This window comes from Bos javanicus, chromosome 28 (assembly GCF_032452875.1).
Source record: "Bos javanicus breed banteng chromosome 28, ARS-OSU_banteng_1.0, whole genome shotgun sequence".
NCBI classification, from domain to species: Eukaryota; Metazoa; Chordata; class Mammalia; order Artiodactyla; family Bovidae; genus Bos; species Bos javanicus.
The window spans coordinates 31,033,268-31,044,844 of record NC_083895.1 but is presented as its reverse complement, the minus strand read 5'-3'; the positions used below and the strand labels follow the sequence as shown (position 1 = coordinate 31,044,844).

The following is an 11,577-nucleotide window of genomic DNA, read 5'->3' as shown; positions in this document are numbered from 1 at the left end:
GGACTCCATTTGGATCCCTAGCTGGGGACCTAAGATCCCACATGCTGCAGGACTATTGAGCCCACTTGCTCTGGAGCTGGTGGGCCACAACTAGAGACAATCCCTCATGCTGAAACTAAGCTTGCCCACAGGCAACTGCTGAGCCTCTGTGCTCCTGTACCTGGGCAGCACCACAGTCAGAGAGAAGCCCAGGCCCTGAGACAAAGAATCTGCACATCACAGCAAAAAATCCTGCATGCTGCAAGGAAGATCCTATGTGCTGCAACTAAGAACCGATGCAGCCAAAAATAAATATTTTTAGAAATTTCAAAATATTGATTACATGTCGAAATATTTTGAATATGTTGGATTATGTGGATTACTAAATTTCCTTTTTCTTTTAAAAAAATGTGGCTACTACAAATTTTAAATTGCATGTTATGGCTCACAGTATGTTTCTACTGGACAGCACTGGTCTAGATTATGAGAGCTATTCAGGGGCTTGGAGAGAAGAGAATGAGTTCTCCATTTATTCCTTTTATTCTCACTGAACAACGTTCTTTATATATCCATCTTCTGTTCCAGATCCTACTCAGTCTGCATTTACAGCTTTCTGAGAGTAGAGAAAGGAAAGGAAAGTGAAGTCGCTCAGTCGTGTCCGACTCTTTGCGACCCCATGGACTGTAGCCTATCAGGCTCCTCCATCCATGGGATTTTCCAGGCAAGGGTGGAGTGGGTTGCCATTTCCTTCTCCAGAGGATCTTTCTGACCCAGAGATCGAACCCGGGTCTCCCATATTGCAGGCACACGCTTTACCGTCTGCGCCACCAGGAGAGAAAGCCCTTAAAACTGTGTTGAGAGTCATCAACTAAGGATGTGCCCACAGGGTGGCAAGCAACTGCAAAGTTCAGATCACGCACCAACGCGGCCCCCTTCCGCATCCAAACACCTGTGCTTATGCTCGATTAAAAACAACAACAAACTTTTATTTCCTATTTTGGTAGGGAGAATTGATGGGGGCGGGGCACCAGTATATAAACATAAACATTTCTGTTAAGTCAAATGTCCTTTCCAAACCAGGGTAGGGGAAGAACGGATGAATTTCCTGAAGAAAGGTTAACGAAGATACGGAAAGATCAATTTCTGGCTTGCTCGCTCCATCTCTACTGGGCACGCAAAAAGAAAATACCAGGAAGACGGAACTTCAGTTAAAGGTGACACTGTTCCAAGTCTGAGACACTGGGAAATGACGGCCACATCCCTAAAGTTATTCCAGTGTAGGATTCGCCATACTAACTTTCCTCAGATGGGACCGTTCCTGCGTCCTACCTACAATAGTTTTCCGACTCTCCCGCCAGCTCAAGATCCTTTCCCGCCCTCGCCTACCTCCAAACCTTTCCGGGCCACCCCCGAAGCGCCTTACAGCCGCCATTTTACACAACACTATCGCGAGATATACTTAGCCGTCTCGAGCCTGACTCATTTACTTTCTTGCGAGAGGCTCTTCTCGGCTGTTCTCGCCGTAGCTGTGGAAACTGTCGCGAGAGCTGGTTGCCTTGGCTCCCTGTAGCTATAGCAGCCGCGGCGGTTAAGGATGCGGCGGCAGAAGCGGTGAGTGCGACACCCTCAGGGGGGCGGGGCCGGAGGTAACAGGGTGCTGGGGGGGTAGCGCTTAGGGAGGGGGTGGGGAAGGTCGGGTCGCGGGAGAAATGGGCCCTCGTGTGACGTGTTGGGTGGGACCCAGGTCCAGTGGTTATAAGGACAGGGCGCCGGTCTGCACCAGGGCACGCGGGAAGGGCTGGAGCTGCCGCGAGGTCCAAGGGGGAGGGACCCGGGTGTAGAAGGGTTCAAGGGGCAGGGGCAGGAGTATAGAAGGGTGTGTGTGTTGGGAGCAAGATGGTTATGGGGAGTCAGAATTGAAAAAAGAGACCGGGCTACACCGAGGAATAAGTGGGAAGAAATGGGGTACAGCGAGGAGGAGGGTATGTTGAATGGGAGCCCAGAGATTGGGCCCGGTTTGCTTTGCCCTGGCGGAGAGGCGGCGGGGGTGGGGTGGGGGGGTGGAGCGGCGGGTGCGGTGTCAGACCTTCGCAGTTTACTGGGGTCCGCCTAACACTAGTCCGGGACTGCGCGCTAAGACCTGGTTCCTTCTAAAGGGCTTGGCGGGAATGGTGGCGTGCCGGAACTTCACCGCCCCCCGCCCCTTCCAAAGAAATCCCCCACGGACTCTGAGATGTGAATGGAGGGTTTGGGTGAAATAGTATTAGTTGGAAAGGTTCTTTCGGTGGAGAGACTATGAGTGGGGTTATGAATGATTGCTGCTCTGAAATAACGTGTGGGATGGGGGCGGGAGAGAGAAATTCTTGAGAAAAAAAAACTAAGATGTGCGTATTGAGTTGGAAGAAGGGGGTGTGTGCAAAGCTCACGTTTCTTTCCAGATTCATTCAAGTGTAGAATTTCTTTACGGTGTACTTATGAGATTATATATGCGGTGTAAACTCAGTTTAGATCATACAGTGAAGAATGTGTAGTACGACTTTTAAACCTTCCATGAATATGATTTTAAAACTAAGAAAATGTTTCTGTTGCAGAAGCACCAGGCTGAGCACTAAGGATAGTTTTAGTTACTTGAATATAAAACCTTGTGTCTGTTCAGGTTCTTTGCCTTTTAAGAAATGAACGAATTTTTATTTTAGGAGACAGAGTTTTGAATATCCGTCAGTCTGGAAATAAAAGGCTTCTAGGAGTTAAAATCACTGCGAGGGCAAAGCATTTACACTGAGTCTCAAGGAGTGTTTTCTAGAGACAGGTTTGGACCAGTTTTCTTATTTCTAATGAAAACAGTGGTTTCAATTCAGGCATGAAAAATAATTTGTTCATTTTTATCTACAGATGCAAGCTTTCTGATAATTTTTTCTCACTATTTTTGGTACGTTTAAATTTGCAAAAGCATAACCTCTCTTTTGATTATGTAACTGGATTTTTCCATGTTGAGTTCACAAATTCATTAATTAGAATAATGGATTTTAATCCTTCTAGAGCTAGCCTTGTTGTGGTTAGTCATTGAACCTATTTATTTGATATATGTTAGATTAAAACTTTTAATTTGTAATGTTAGTAGCTAATCTTTAAAGTTGAAATGATTTTCTGAGGCAAGATAAAGCTTTATGTGGTTGAGTCCAAAAGACTTCTCCATGAATCCATTAAGAAGCTTTACTGAGTTCCTATTATGTGTAGAGTACTGTGCAAGGCATTGCAGGGGTTGGGGGAAAAGATAAATTCATTCATTTATCCTTTCGACAAACATTCATTGAGACCTCTCTGTGTTTGATAACTGAGCCTTCTGGGTACAAATACAAGTAAGCCTTGCTCTTTGCCTTGAAATTGCTCAGAGAGCAAAATAGAGTAGCAAATCATTACAGTGTAGTAAACACAATACATTTGTGAACACAGGCTTATGAAACAAAATTCTGGCCCTAGGGAGTACTTGTCAACAATAGTTGACAAGAATAAAATGGAAAAAACTATTTAAAAAATTACAAAATATTAAGCAAATTCTAAATTATGATGCATTAATAAAACATATTATGTTTTTCAGAAGAGATAAAATTAGAATGGAAGCTTGAAAAAATTAAGGGGTCAGTTCATAATTTAATAGTCTTTTAAAAGTATTCTTAAACATCACTGAACATTCTTAAGTCAATAAAAGTAATAAGAAGCATAAATGCTATCATTCATTGAGTGATTATTAATGTCCTAGGCACATTATCTCATTTCATTTATTTATTTTCCACCCCTCTTCCCACCTCAATTTTCTCATTTTATCTTAACAATACTCAGCTGATACTAATACTTCAATTTTAAAGATAAGAAAATTGAAGCTTAAAACATTAAGGCAGTTGTCTAATATCACGAAGCTAGTAAATGGGAGATTAGGGACTGGAGTTGGAAATCTATGCAACTGAAAACCTAAGCAGGATTCCTTTCTTTTTGCAGTAAAGGAACCTTGGAATGGGGATAGGGGGCCAGACATTGAACATGGAATTGGCCAGAAGACTAAAATTCAATCTCTCTTTATTCATAGATTTTGCTCTCTCAAATATTTACACTATGGGGGAACTAATTTGAATATTAGCATGATGCTAAATATGAGGTTTGTATTGTACAGAGAATTGAGTAAATTACCATATTCATGTTGTGTATAATTGTATAGGGAGCTTTGCTTGGGGAAATAGTTATAATAAGCAATTGTTAACATCTGTAAGCTTCCAGAAACTGATGATTTTGACAGTGGAAATGGTTATCTATATTCATATATAGGGCAACTGTTATTACAGCAGACTGAGGGATTTAGGCAAACATTTTTGTAGACTGCTGCAGTTCGGGGCTTTTTTTTTTTTTTTGGTGTATTTGCTTTCAGGTTTTGCTAGTGTTACAGAACCCGCCTGCCAATGCCAATATAAGAGATGTGGGTTTGATCCCTGGGTTGGGAAGATCCCCAGAGGAGCTCATGGCAACCCATTCCAGTATCCTTGCCTGGAGAATCCCGTGGACAGAGGAGCATGGCGGGCTACAGTCCAAATGGTCATCAAGAGTCGGACATGGCTGAAGCGACTTTGCGCACATGCACACACACACACGCACAAATATTTGCTTTCAGATTTTTAAAACTATATTCCAAAGTCCAAATTCTGATTTCCTGGTTGAAATTCAAATTTTATGTCTCCCTTTTATATTGAGGAAACTGAGAACTTTTAAATGACTTGCCTAGAGTCACACAGCTGCAGTGTCCTAGGTGTTTTTAAGAAATACATGCAGATTTGAAGGTGAGTCAGTGGTTTTTTTTTTTTTCCCATTGAGTTGACTTTCTGCATCAGTCCCTCTATATAGATTTTAGCTGGAATAGCACGTGGGTGTGAATGAGATTCTCATGTTTTCTAACACCTTTTAACTAAGTGGGCTGTGTGCCTATGTTTTTATGTGAGTTATTTTTGAGGCATTGAGACATTTTTCCAAGAAAGGTTTAGAGCAAGACAATGAGATGAGAAAGAGCCTTGAGGGGTAAGAAGGGAACTTCTCCAGAAGGGTTGAAAACTGAAAGCATTTGATGATGTGTTAGGAGGATGATGATCTAAAAGCTTTTCTTTAACTCCACCCACCACAGGAAAGCCTGAGACTTTTTCTACACACACCCTCTGGAAAGGTTTTATCCACTGGAAAAAAGTATTTCTTTCTCAGCATTTATATTAGCAATAGTAAATAGACATTGAACAAACCAGAAACGATTTACTCTCATGGTAGGTGAAAAGTGATATCTCACTTTAGATTTCAGTCTCTTTGATTACCTGTGAGGTTGAACATTTTCCTGTATTTATTTATTTTTTTTATTAGGCAAACTCCAGGAGATAGTGAAGGACAAGAAAGCCTGGTGTGTTGCAGTCCGTGGGGTTGCAGAGTCGGACACGACTTAGTGACTGAATGACAAATTAGGCAAAGAGTAGAATAAGCAGTTTCACAGAGAGAAATAGAAATATCCAATAAAGAAATAAAAAACAGACTCTCAGACATAGAAAACTAACAAAGGGAGAAGGCAGAGTGGAGGGAGTTTGGAATTAACAGACACGCTGCTGCTGCTGCTGCTGCTGCTGCCGCTGCTGCCGCCGCCAAGTCGGCTTCAGTTGTGTCCGACTCTGTGCGACCCCAGAGACAGCAGCCCACCAGCCTCCCCCGTCCCTGGGATTCTCCAGGCAAGAACACTGGAGTGGGTTGCCATTTCCTTCTCCAATGCGTGAAAGTGAAAAGTGAAAGGGAAGTCGCTCAGTCGTGTCTCTTAGCGACCCCATGGACTGTAGCCTACCAGGCTCCTCTGTCCATGGGATTTTCCAGGCAAGAGTACTGGAGTGGGGTGCCATTGCCTTCTCCAACAGACACGCTACTATATATGAAATAAATAAAACAAGGACCTACTGTATAGCACAGGAAACTATATTCAAAATCTTGGAATAAAACCTATAATGGAAAAGACTCCGAAAAACAGTCTGATATATGCTTCCCTATCAACCTATATTTGAGTCACTTTGCTGAAATTAACACACCATTGTAAAATAACTCCTTCAATTAAAAAAAAAGATGCGTAGACTCCTGTGATCTGAAAACTGCAAATTAAACATTTTTTGTTGACCTTGTTTGTCTTTTTTAAAACATTTAAAAATCTTACAGATGTTTAAACTATATACTTGATTTGAAGAAAGAGAAAAAAGAGTACATTCTTTAAAAATAATAATAACTTTATATGGAGGCTAAGAAGCAAAGGTTCCACTTCCAGAACTATCCTGTTTGGTGAATTTTCCAGTTCTTTTTCTATGCATTATATGCAATTTCTATTTATAATTTCTATGTCTATATATATCTTTTTAAAGTCAGTGGAATGATGTTTTTTCTGCAGCTTTTTTTAAAGTTAGCAATATGCTTTTGAAATCTCATCCTGTCAGTGCGTACTTTTTAACAGCTGATTGTATTTCCGTTTGAATGTATATAATCTATTTAACTGTTTCTTTATCTATGGACATTTAAGTTGTCTCAGATTTTTGCAGTGATTGGGAACACTGAAATGAACATCCCATATTCTTGTCTCTTGTGCAACTGTTCTATAATACCTCTAGAATAGGTGCCTAGAAATGTTGTTTAAAAGATTTACATGTTTTTAGTTTTGAAATATACAGCCAGTTTGCCTTTCAGACAGCCTGTGTGCCATTCTTTATTCCACCAGCAGTTTATGAAAGTGCCTCTGACACTGAATATCAGTCTTGTACATTTTTACTAATGTAACAGGCGGATTTTTACATTTTAATTTGTAGTTTTCAGATTACTTTTTAGTTTGAGCATCTTTTTGTTTGATGGGCTGTTTATTTCTGTCTTTTTAAATTGCTTATTCTGTTCTTTATGTATTTTTTAATTGGATTGTTTTCTTTTACCTGTTGATTAACAAGAACTAAGAACTCTTTATATGTATATAGATACAGATACGTATTTTAGTATCTATTATGCATATTTTCTCCAGTGTGTTGCATTATCTATTGTGCCTATTGATATACTAAATTTTTTGTATTTTACACAAAAAATACAAGTCACATCTTTTTCATAATGGCCTCTGGACTTTGAGGACTTTCTTAAGAAGGCTCTTGGGACTTCTCTAGCAGTCCAGTGGTTAAGACTCTGCATTTCCACAGCAGGAGGCATGGTTTTAATCCCTGGTCAGGAACTAAGATCCCACATGCCACTCGGCCAAAACAAAAAAGCTGGGGAGAGGATAGCTAAATAAAATTGGTCGGGTTGAAAATCTACAATAGAATGTATAAATATTAGTGGTGTCTGATATTTAATCATACATATGGAAGAAGCTGGTTTTTCTGATTATTATTATGCCTGGGGAGAAGCAATAACTTTTCAGGAGCAATGTTCCTCCACGACTCTCTTCTGAAGGGAAATCCCGACATGTGGACATTCCTGAGTTAAGCATTGAGGAGAAGGTTGGCATAGCAGAAAGAACGTGAGCTTTGGAATCAAGCAAACCTTGGTTCCTTTACCAGTTGTTCAGTTATTAGAATTGTGATCTTTAGCTCATTGTCGTAGCCACCTCTGTAAAAGAGTGTGCTCAAAAAAACGTATGTCACATCAAATAACATCAACTGCTCAGAATTGATATTTTTGTGCAGCTGTATTACATGGTACAAATATTTGATGACTGAAAAGCGTACTGTTATATTTAGGAAATCTGAATTAATGTTTGCTGCTGACCCATCAGTAACACCATTCAAATCAGGGGGTAGGAGAACCAAGAACCTAGGGTTAAACCATATAGAAGCACTTTGAAGCATGTTAGAAATGCCACATTAGAACCTACATCTTAACCAAATCCCAAGGTGATTCATAAATACCTTAAAGTCTGAGAAACAGTGATCAAATGTGCAGTATCTGAAGGAAGGTGGTAACTCCAAGCTCAAAGCAGCAGGAGTTGAGGTGGTAGGAGCTATAGAAAATTAGGCAGATACTCATACTGTGGTTCGAGATGATTTATTTATTCATTATGTAGGGTCATCTCATCAAGTTGGGGGATGCAGGGAACATCTTCCAGGAGACAGGACTAGCAGGATCCTGATTGGGTGTCTGGACACCAGCTAAGGGGTTTAGCATTACGGCACTAGCTGTCTTCTCTGCAGGAATCTCGGCTAGCTGTGCTGTTCAGTATGCAGACCACTAGCCACATGTGGCTTTTAAAATTAAAGTAAAAATTCAGTCCTTCAGTTGTACCAGCCACATTTCAAGTACACAGTAGTCACATGTGTCTACTGTATTACACAGTGAAGATACTGAACGTTTCCATTAGTGCAGAAAGTTCTGTTGGGCACCACTTGAGAGGAATAGGTATCTGAATAAGAGTATCTGCCTTAAAGACTGTCAAAATGGCCAAGTACAGAAGGTAGAGAAAAACCTAGGAATTGCTGCTCACGTATAGCTTACCATCCCATTCTAGAACTTTTCCATTACTGCTGCTGCTGCTGCTGCTAAGTCGCATCAGTCGTGTCCGACTCTGCGACCCCATAGACGGCAGCCCGCCAGGCTCCGCCATCCCTGGGATTCTCCAGGCAAGAACACCGGAGTGGGTTGCCATTTCCTTCTCCAGTGCATGAAAGTGAAAGGTGAAAGTGAAGTCTCTCAGTCGTGTCCGACTCTTAGCGACCCCATGGACTGAAGCCTACCAGGCTCTTCCATCCATGGGATTTTCCAGGCAAGAGTACTGGAGTGGGGTGCCATTGCCTTCTCCGTCCATTACTGATAGCTGCAGATAATTCCCTGTTCTGTTAAAGTTTGGGTGTACCTGCAAGTGAAGGCATCAAATAAAAGGTGAGAGAGGGCAGAAGCAGAGGAAAATGTTCTGGGAATTGTGGGTATTAAGTAAAGGGATTTTCCAGACATACATTGCTGAGCATTGGAAAGAGGCGGAACGGCTGGGTATGGAGTTAGGAAAATCATATAAAGTACTTAAGTATTTAGCTGCTAGTAAAACAGTATTATTCCCAGAAGAAATAATACTGAATAAATTCTAATGTCCAAGTTAATGCTGAGTCGTTCACCTATTTGATCATACCTTCACTAAAGTGTTTAAGTTGGTTTATCAGTATTAAAAATATGAACACTTTTTTTTTTTATATTTAATGGGAATTAGTGGGAAAGCAGAATTCAGTTTGAGGTTCAGTTTTCAGCCTTTCCCCTTAGAGAATACATCTATAGAAAAGGCTATCCAAATTCTATTTATTTTTGTTTTGGAGACAGTGCCATATAGTATATTTATAAGTTGTTTATCTTTTTTAAATTGACAGTTTATAGCAGACACATACATGAATATGGTTTATAAGTCAAGACCACTGTTTAAGTCACAAATTGCCCTCTAGCAAGTTATTTTGACTAGGAAGTTTTTTTTTTTTTTGAGTAGGAAGTCTTTATGAACCAAACTCTGATTATGATTTTAATTGGGCAAAGTATAGAAGTCTGATTTAGAATTGTTTTCCCTGTGCTTCCTCTTAACAACTCATGAAAAGAATCAACAACTGCTTTTAAAAAAATTAAATTTGGAGTTCTTATTTCACAATGACTTTCATCCTTTTTATGCTTTATTTCAATGGACAGTTGTTAAACATCTGCTTTAAAAACAAATTTTATTAAGATATAACTCACATGTCATACAATTGGCTCATTTAAAGTGTACAATTCAAAAGTTACTGTATGTTCATAGTTGTGCAACTGTCACTTCAATCAATTTTATTACATTTTTATCACCCCCCAAAGAAACTATATCCATAGGCAGTCATTCTCCTTCTCAACCTTTCCTCCCCTTTAGGAGCTACTAATTTACTTCTATCTCTGTAGATTTACCTATTCTGTACATTTCATATAAATGGAATCATAAACTATCAATATATAGTCTTTTGTGACTGACTTCTCTCATTCAGCATAGTATTTTCAAGGTTCAACCATGTTGTGGCATGTATTAGTATTTCATTCTTTTTATCACCAAAAATATTCTGTATTCCCTTATATGAATAAAGCATATTCTTTTTTATCCATTTGGATTGTTTCTGCTTTTTGGCTATTATGAATGAGGCAAATGAAGTGCTTAGCTCACAAAATAAGAATACTAAGGGTTGTGCAAGTGCAAAATTTAAGGAGGTACTCACTCTTAGGGTTGTGTAAGTGCAACCCTACTTGAGAGTGAGGGCCTCCTTAAGTTTTGCACCTGGGAGCCTCCAGTGTCCCACGAGTCTTGGCTTTGTGGTTTTGATTTACATTTCCCTAGTGGCTGTTAAACATCTTTAAACATGTTAAACATCTTTTCACATGTTTATTTGCCAACTGTATACCCTTTTTGGTGAGGGATCTTTTGTCTTGTACTTATTTTCTAATTGTATAGTTTGAGTTTTTACTGTTGAGTTTTGATAGATCTTTGTATATTCAGAGTACTAGTTCTTTGTTGAATATGTGGTTTGCAAATAATTTCTCCCAGTCTATAGCTTTTCTTTTCAATCTTTCCCCTCAGCTTTTATTGTACAAAAGTTTTTAATTTTGATGAGGTCCAATTTATCGATTTTTCCTTTATGAATCAAGGTTTTGGTGTCAAGTCTAAGAACTCTTTGCCTGACTCTAGATCACAAAGATTTTCGTCTATATTTTTTTCTAAGAGTTTTATATTTTACATTTAAGTTCTTGATAATTTTGATTTAATATTTATATTAGGTATGAAGTTTAAGTTTAATTAATTTCTTTGCAATGGAATTTTAGTTGCTCCAGCACTATTTGTTGAAAAGGTTTTCCTTTTTCCTTTAAATTGTTTTTTCATTTTTGTCAAAAATCAAACTGTCTCCTTCATTGGCAAGTGGATTCTTTTACCACTGAGCCACCTGGGAAGCCCTAAGAATATTTATGTAGGTCCTTAATTTGGGGTTCTCTATTCTGTTCCATTTGGAGAAGGCAATGGGACCCTACTCCAGTACTCTTGCCTGGAAAATCCCATGGACAGAGGAGCCTTGAAGGCTGCAGTCCGTGGGATCTCTGAGGGTCGGACATGACTGAGCAACTTCACTTTCACTTTTCACTTTCATGCATTGGAGAAGGAAATGGCAATCCACTCCAGTGTTCTTGCCTGGAGAATCCCAGGGATGGGGGAGCCTGGTGGGCTGCTGTCTATGGGGTCGCACAGAGTCGGACACGACTGAAGTTACTTAGCAGTAGCATTCTGTTCCATTAATCTATGTATCAGTATCAAACTCTTTTGATGACTAGAGCTTTGTAATAAGCTTGATATTGGATAGAATAATTCCTTCCACTTATTATTCTTTATCAAGATTGTTTCAGCAGTTTTAGAGTCTGTACCTTTCCATGTAAATTTTAGAATAAATTTGTTTAAGTCTTAAAAAAGCCTTACTAGGATTTTGATAGGAATTGCATTAAACTTATATATTAATCTGGGGAGAATTGACAGTTTTATCATGTTGAGTCTTCCGGTCAATGAACAAGCCTATTTATTTATGTCTTCTTTGATAT

General features: G+C 39.5%; 1 protein-coding gene across 8 annotated transcripts in view; it reads left to right on the top strand.

The window, feature by feature from the left end:
• Positions 1-1,010: 1,010 nt before the first annotated feature.
• USP54 (ubiquitin specific peptidase 54) overlaps positions 1,011-11,577 on the top strand; it is a 131,328-nt gene continuing 120,761 nt past the window's right edge. For 2 of the 8 annotated variants that reach the window (XM_061405309.1, XM_061405301.1), the window contains exon 1: positions 1,011-1,590. The gene's annotated coding sequence lies outside the window, so the exon portion shown is untranslated. Of the gene's footprint in view, positions 1,591-1,753; positions 1,962-11,577 lie in introns of those variants that run through there. The other 6 variants (XM_061405308.1, XM_061405313.1, XM_061405310.1 and 3 more) reach the window with 6 other exon arrangements.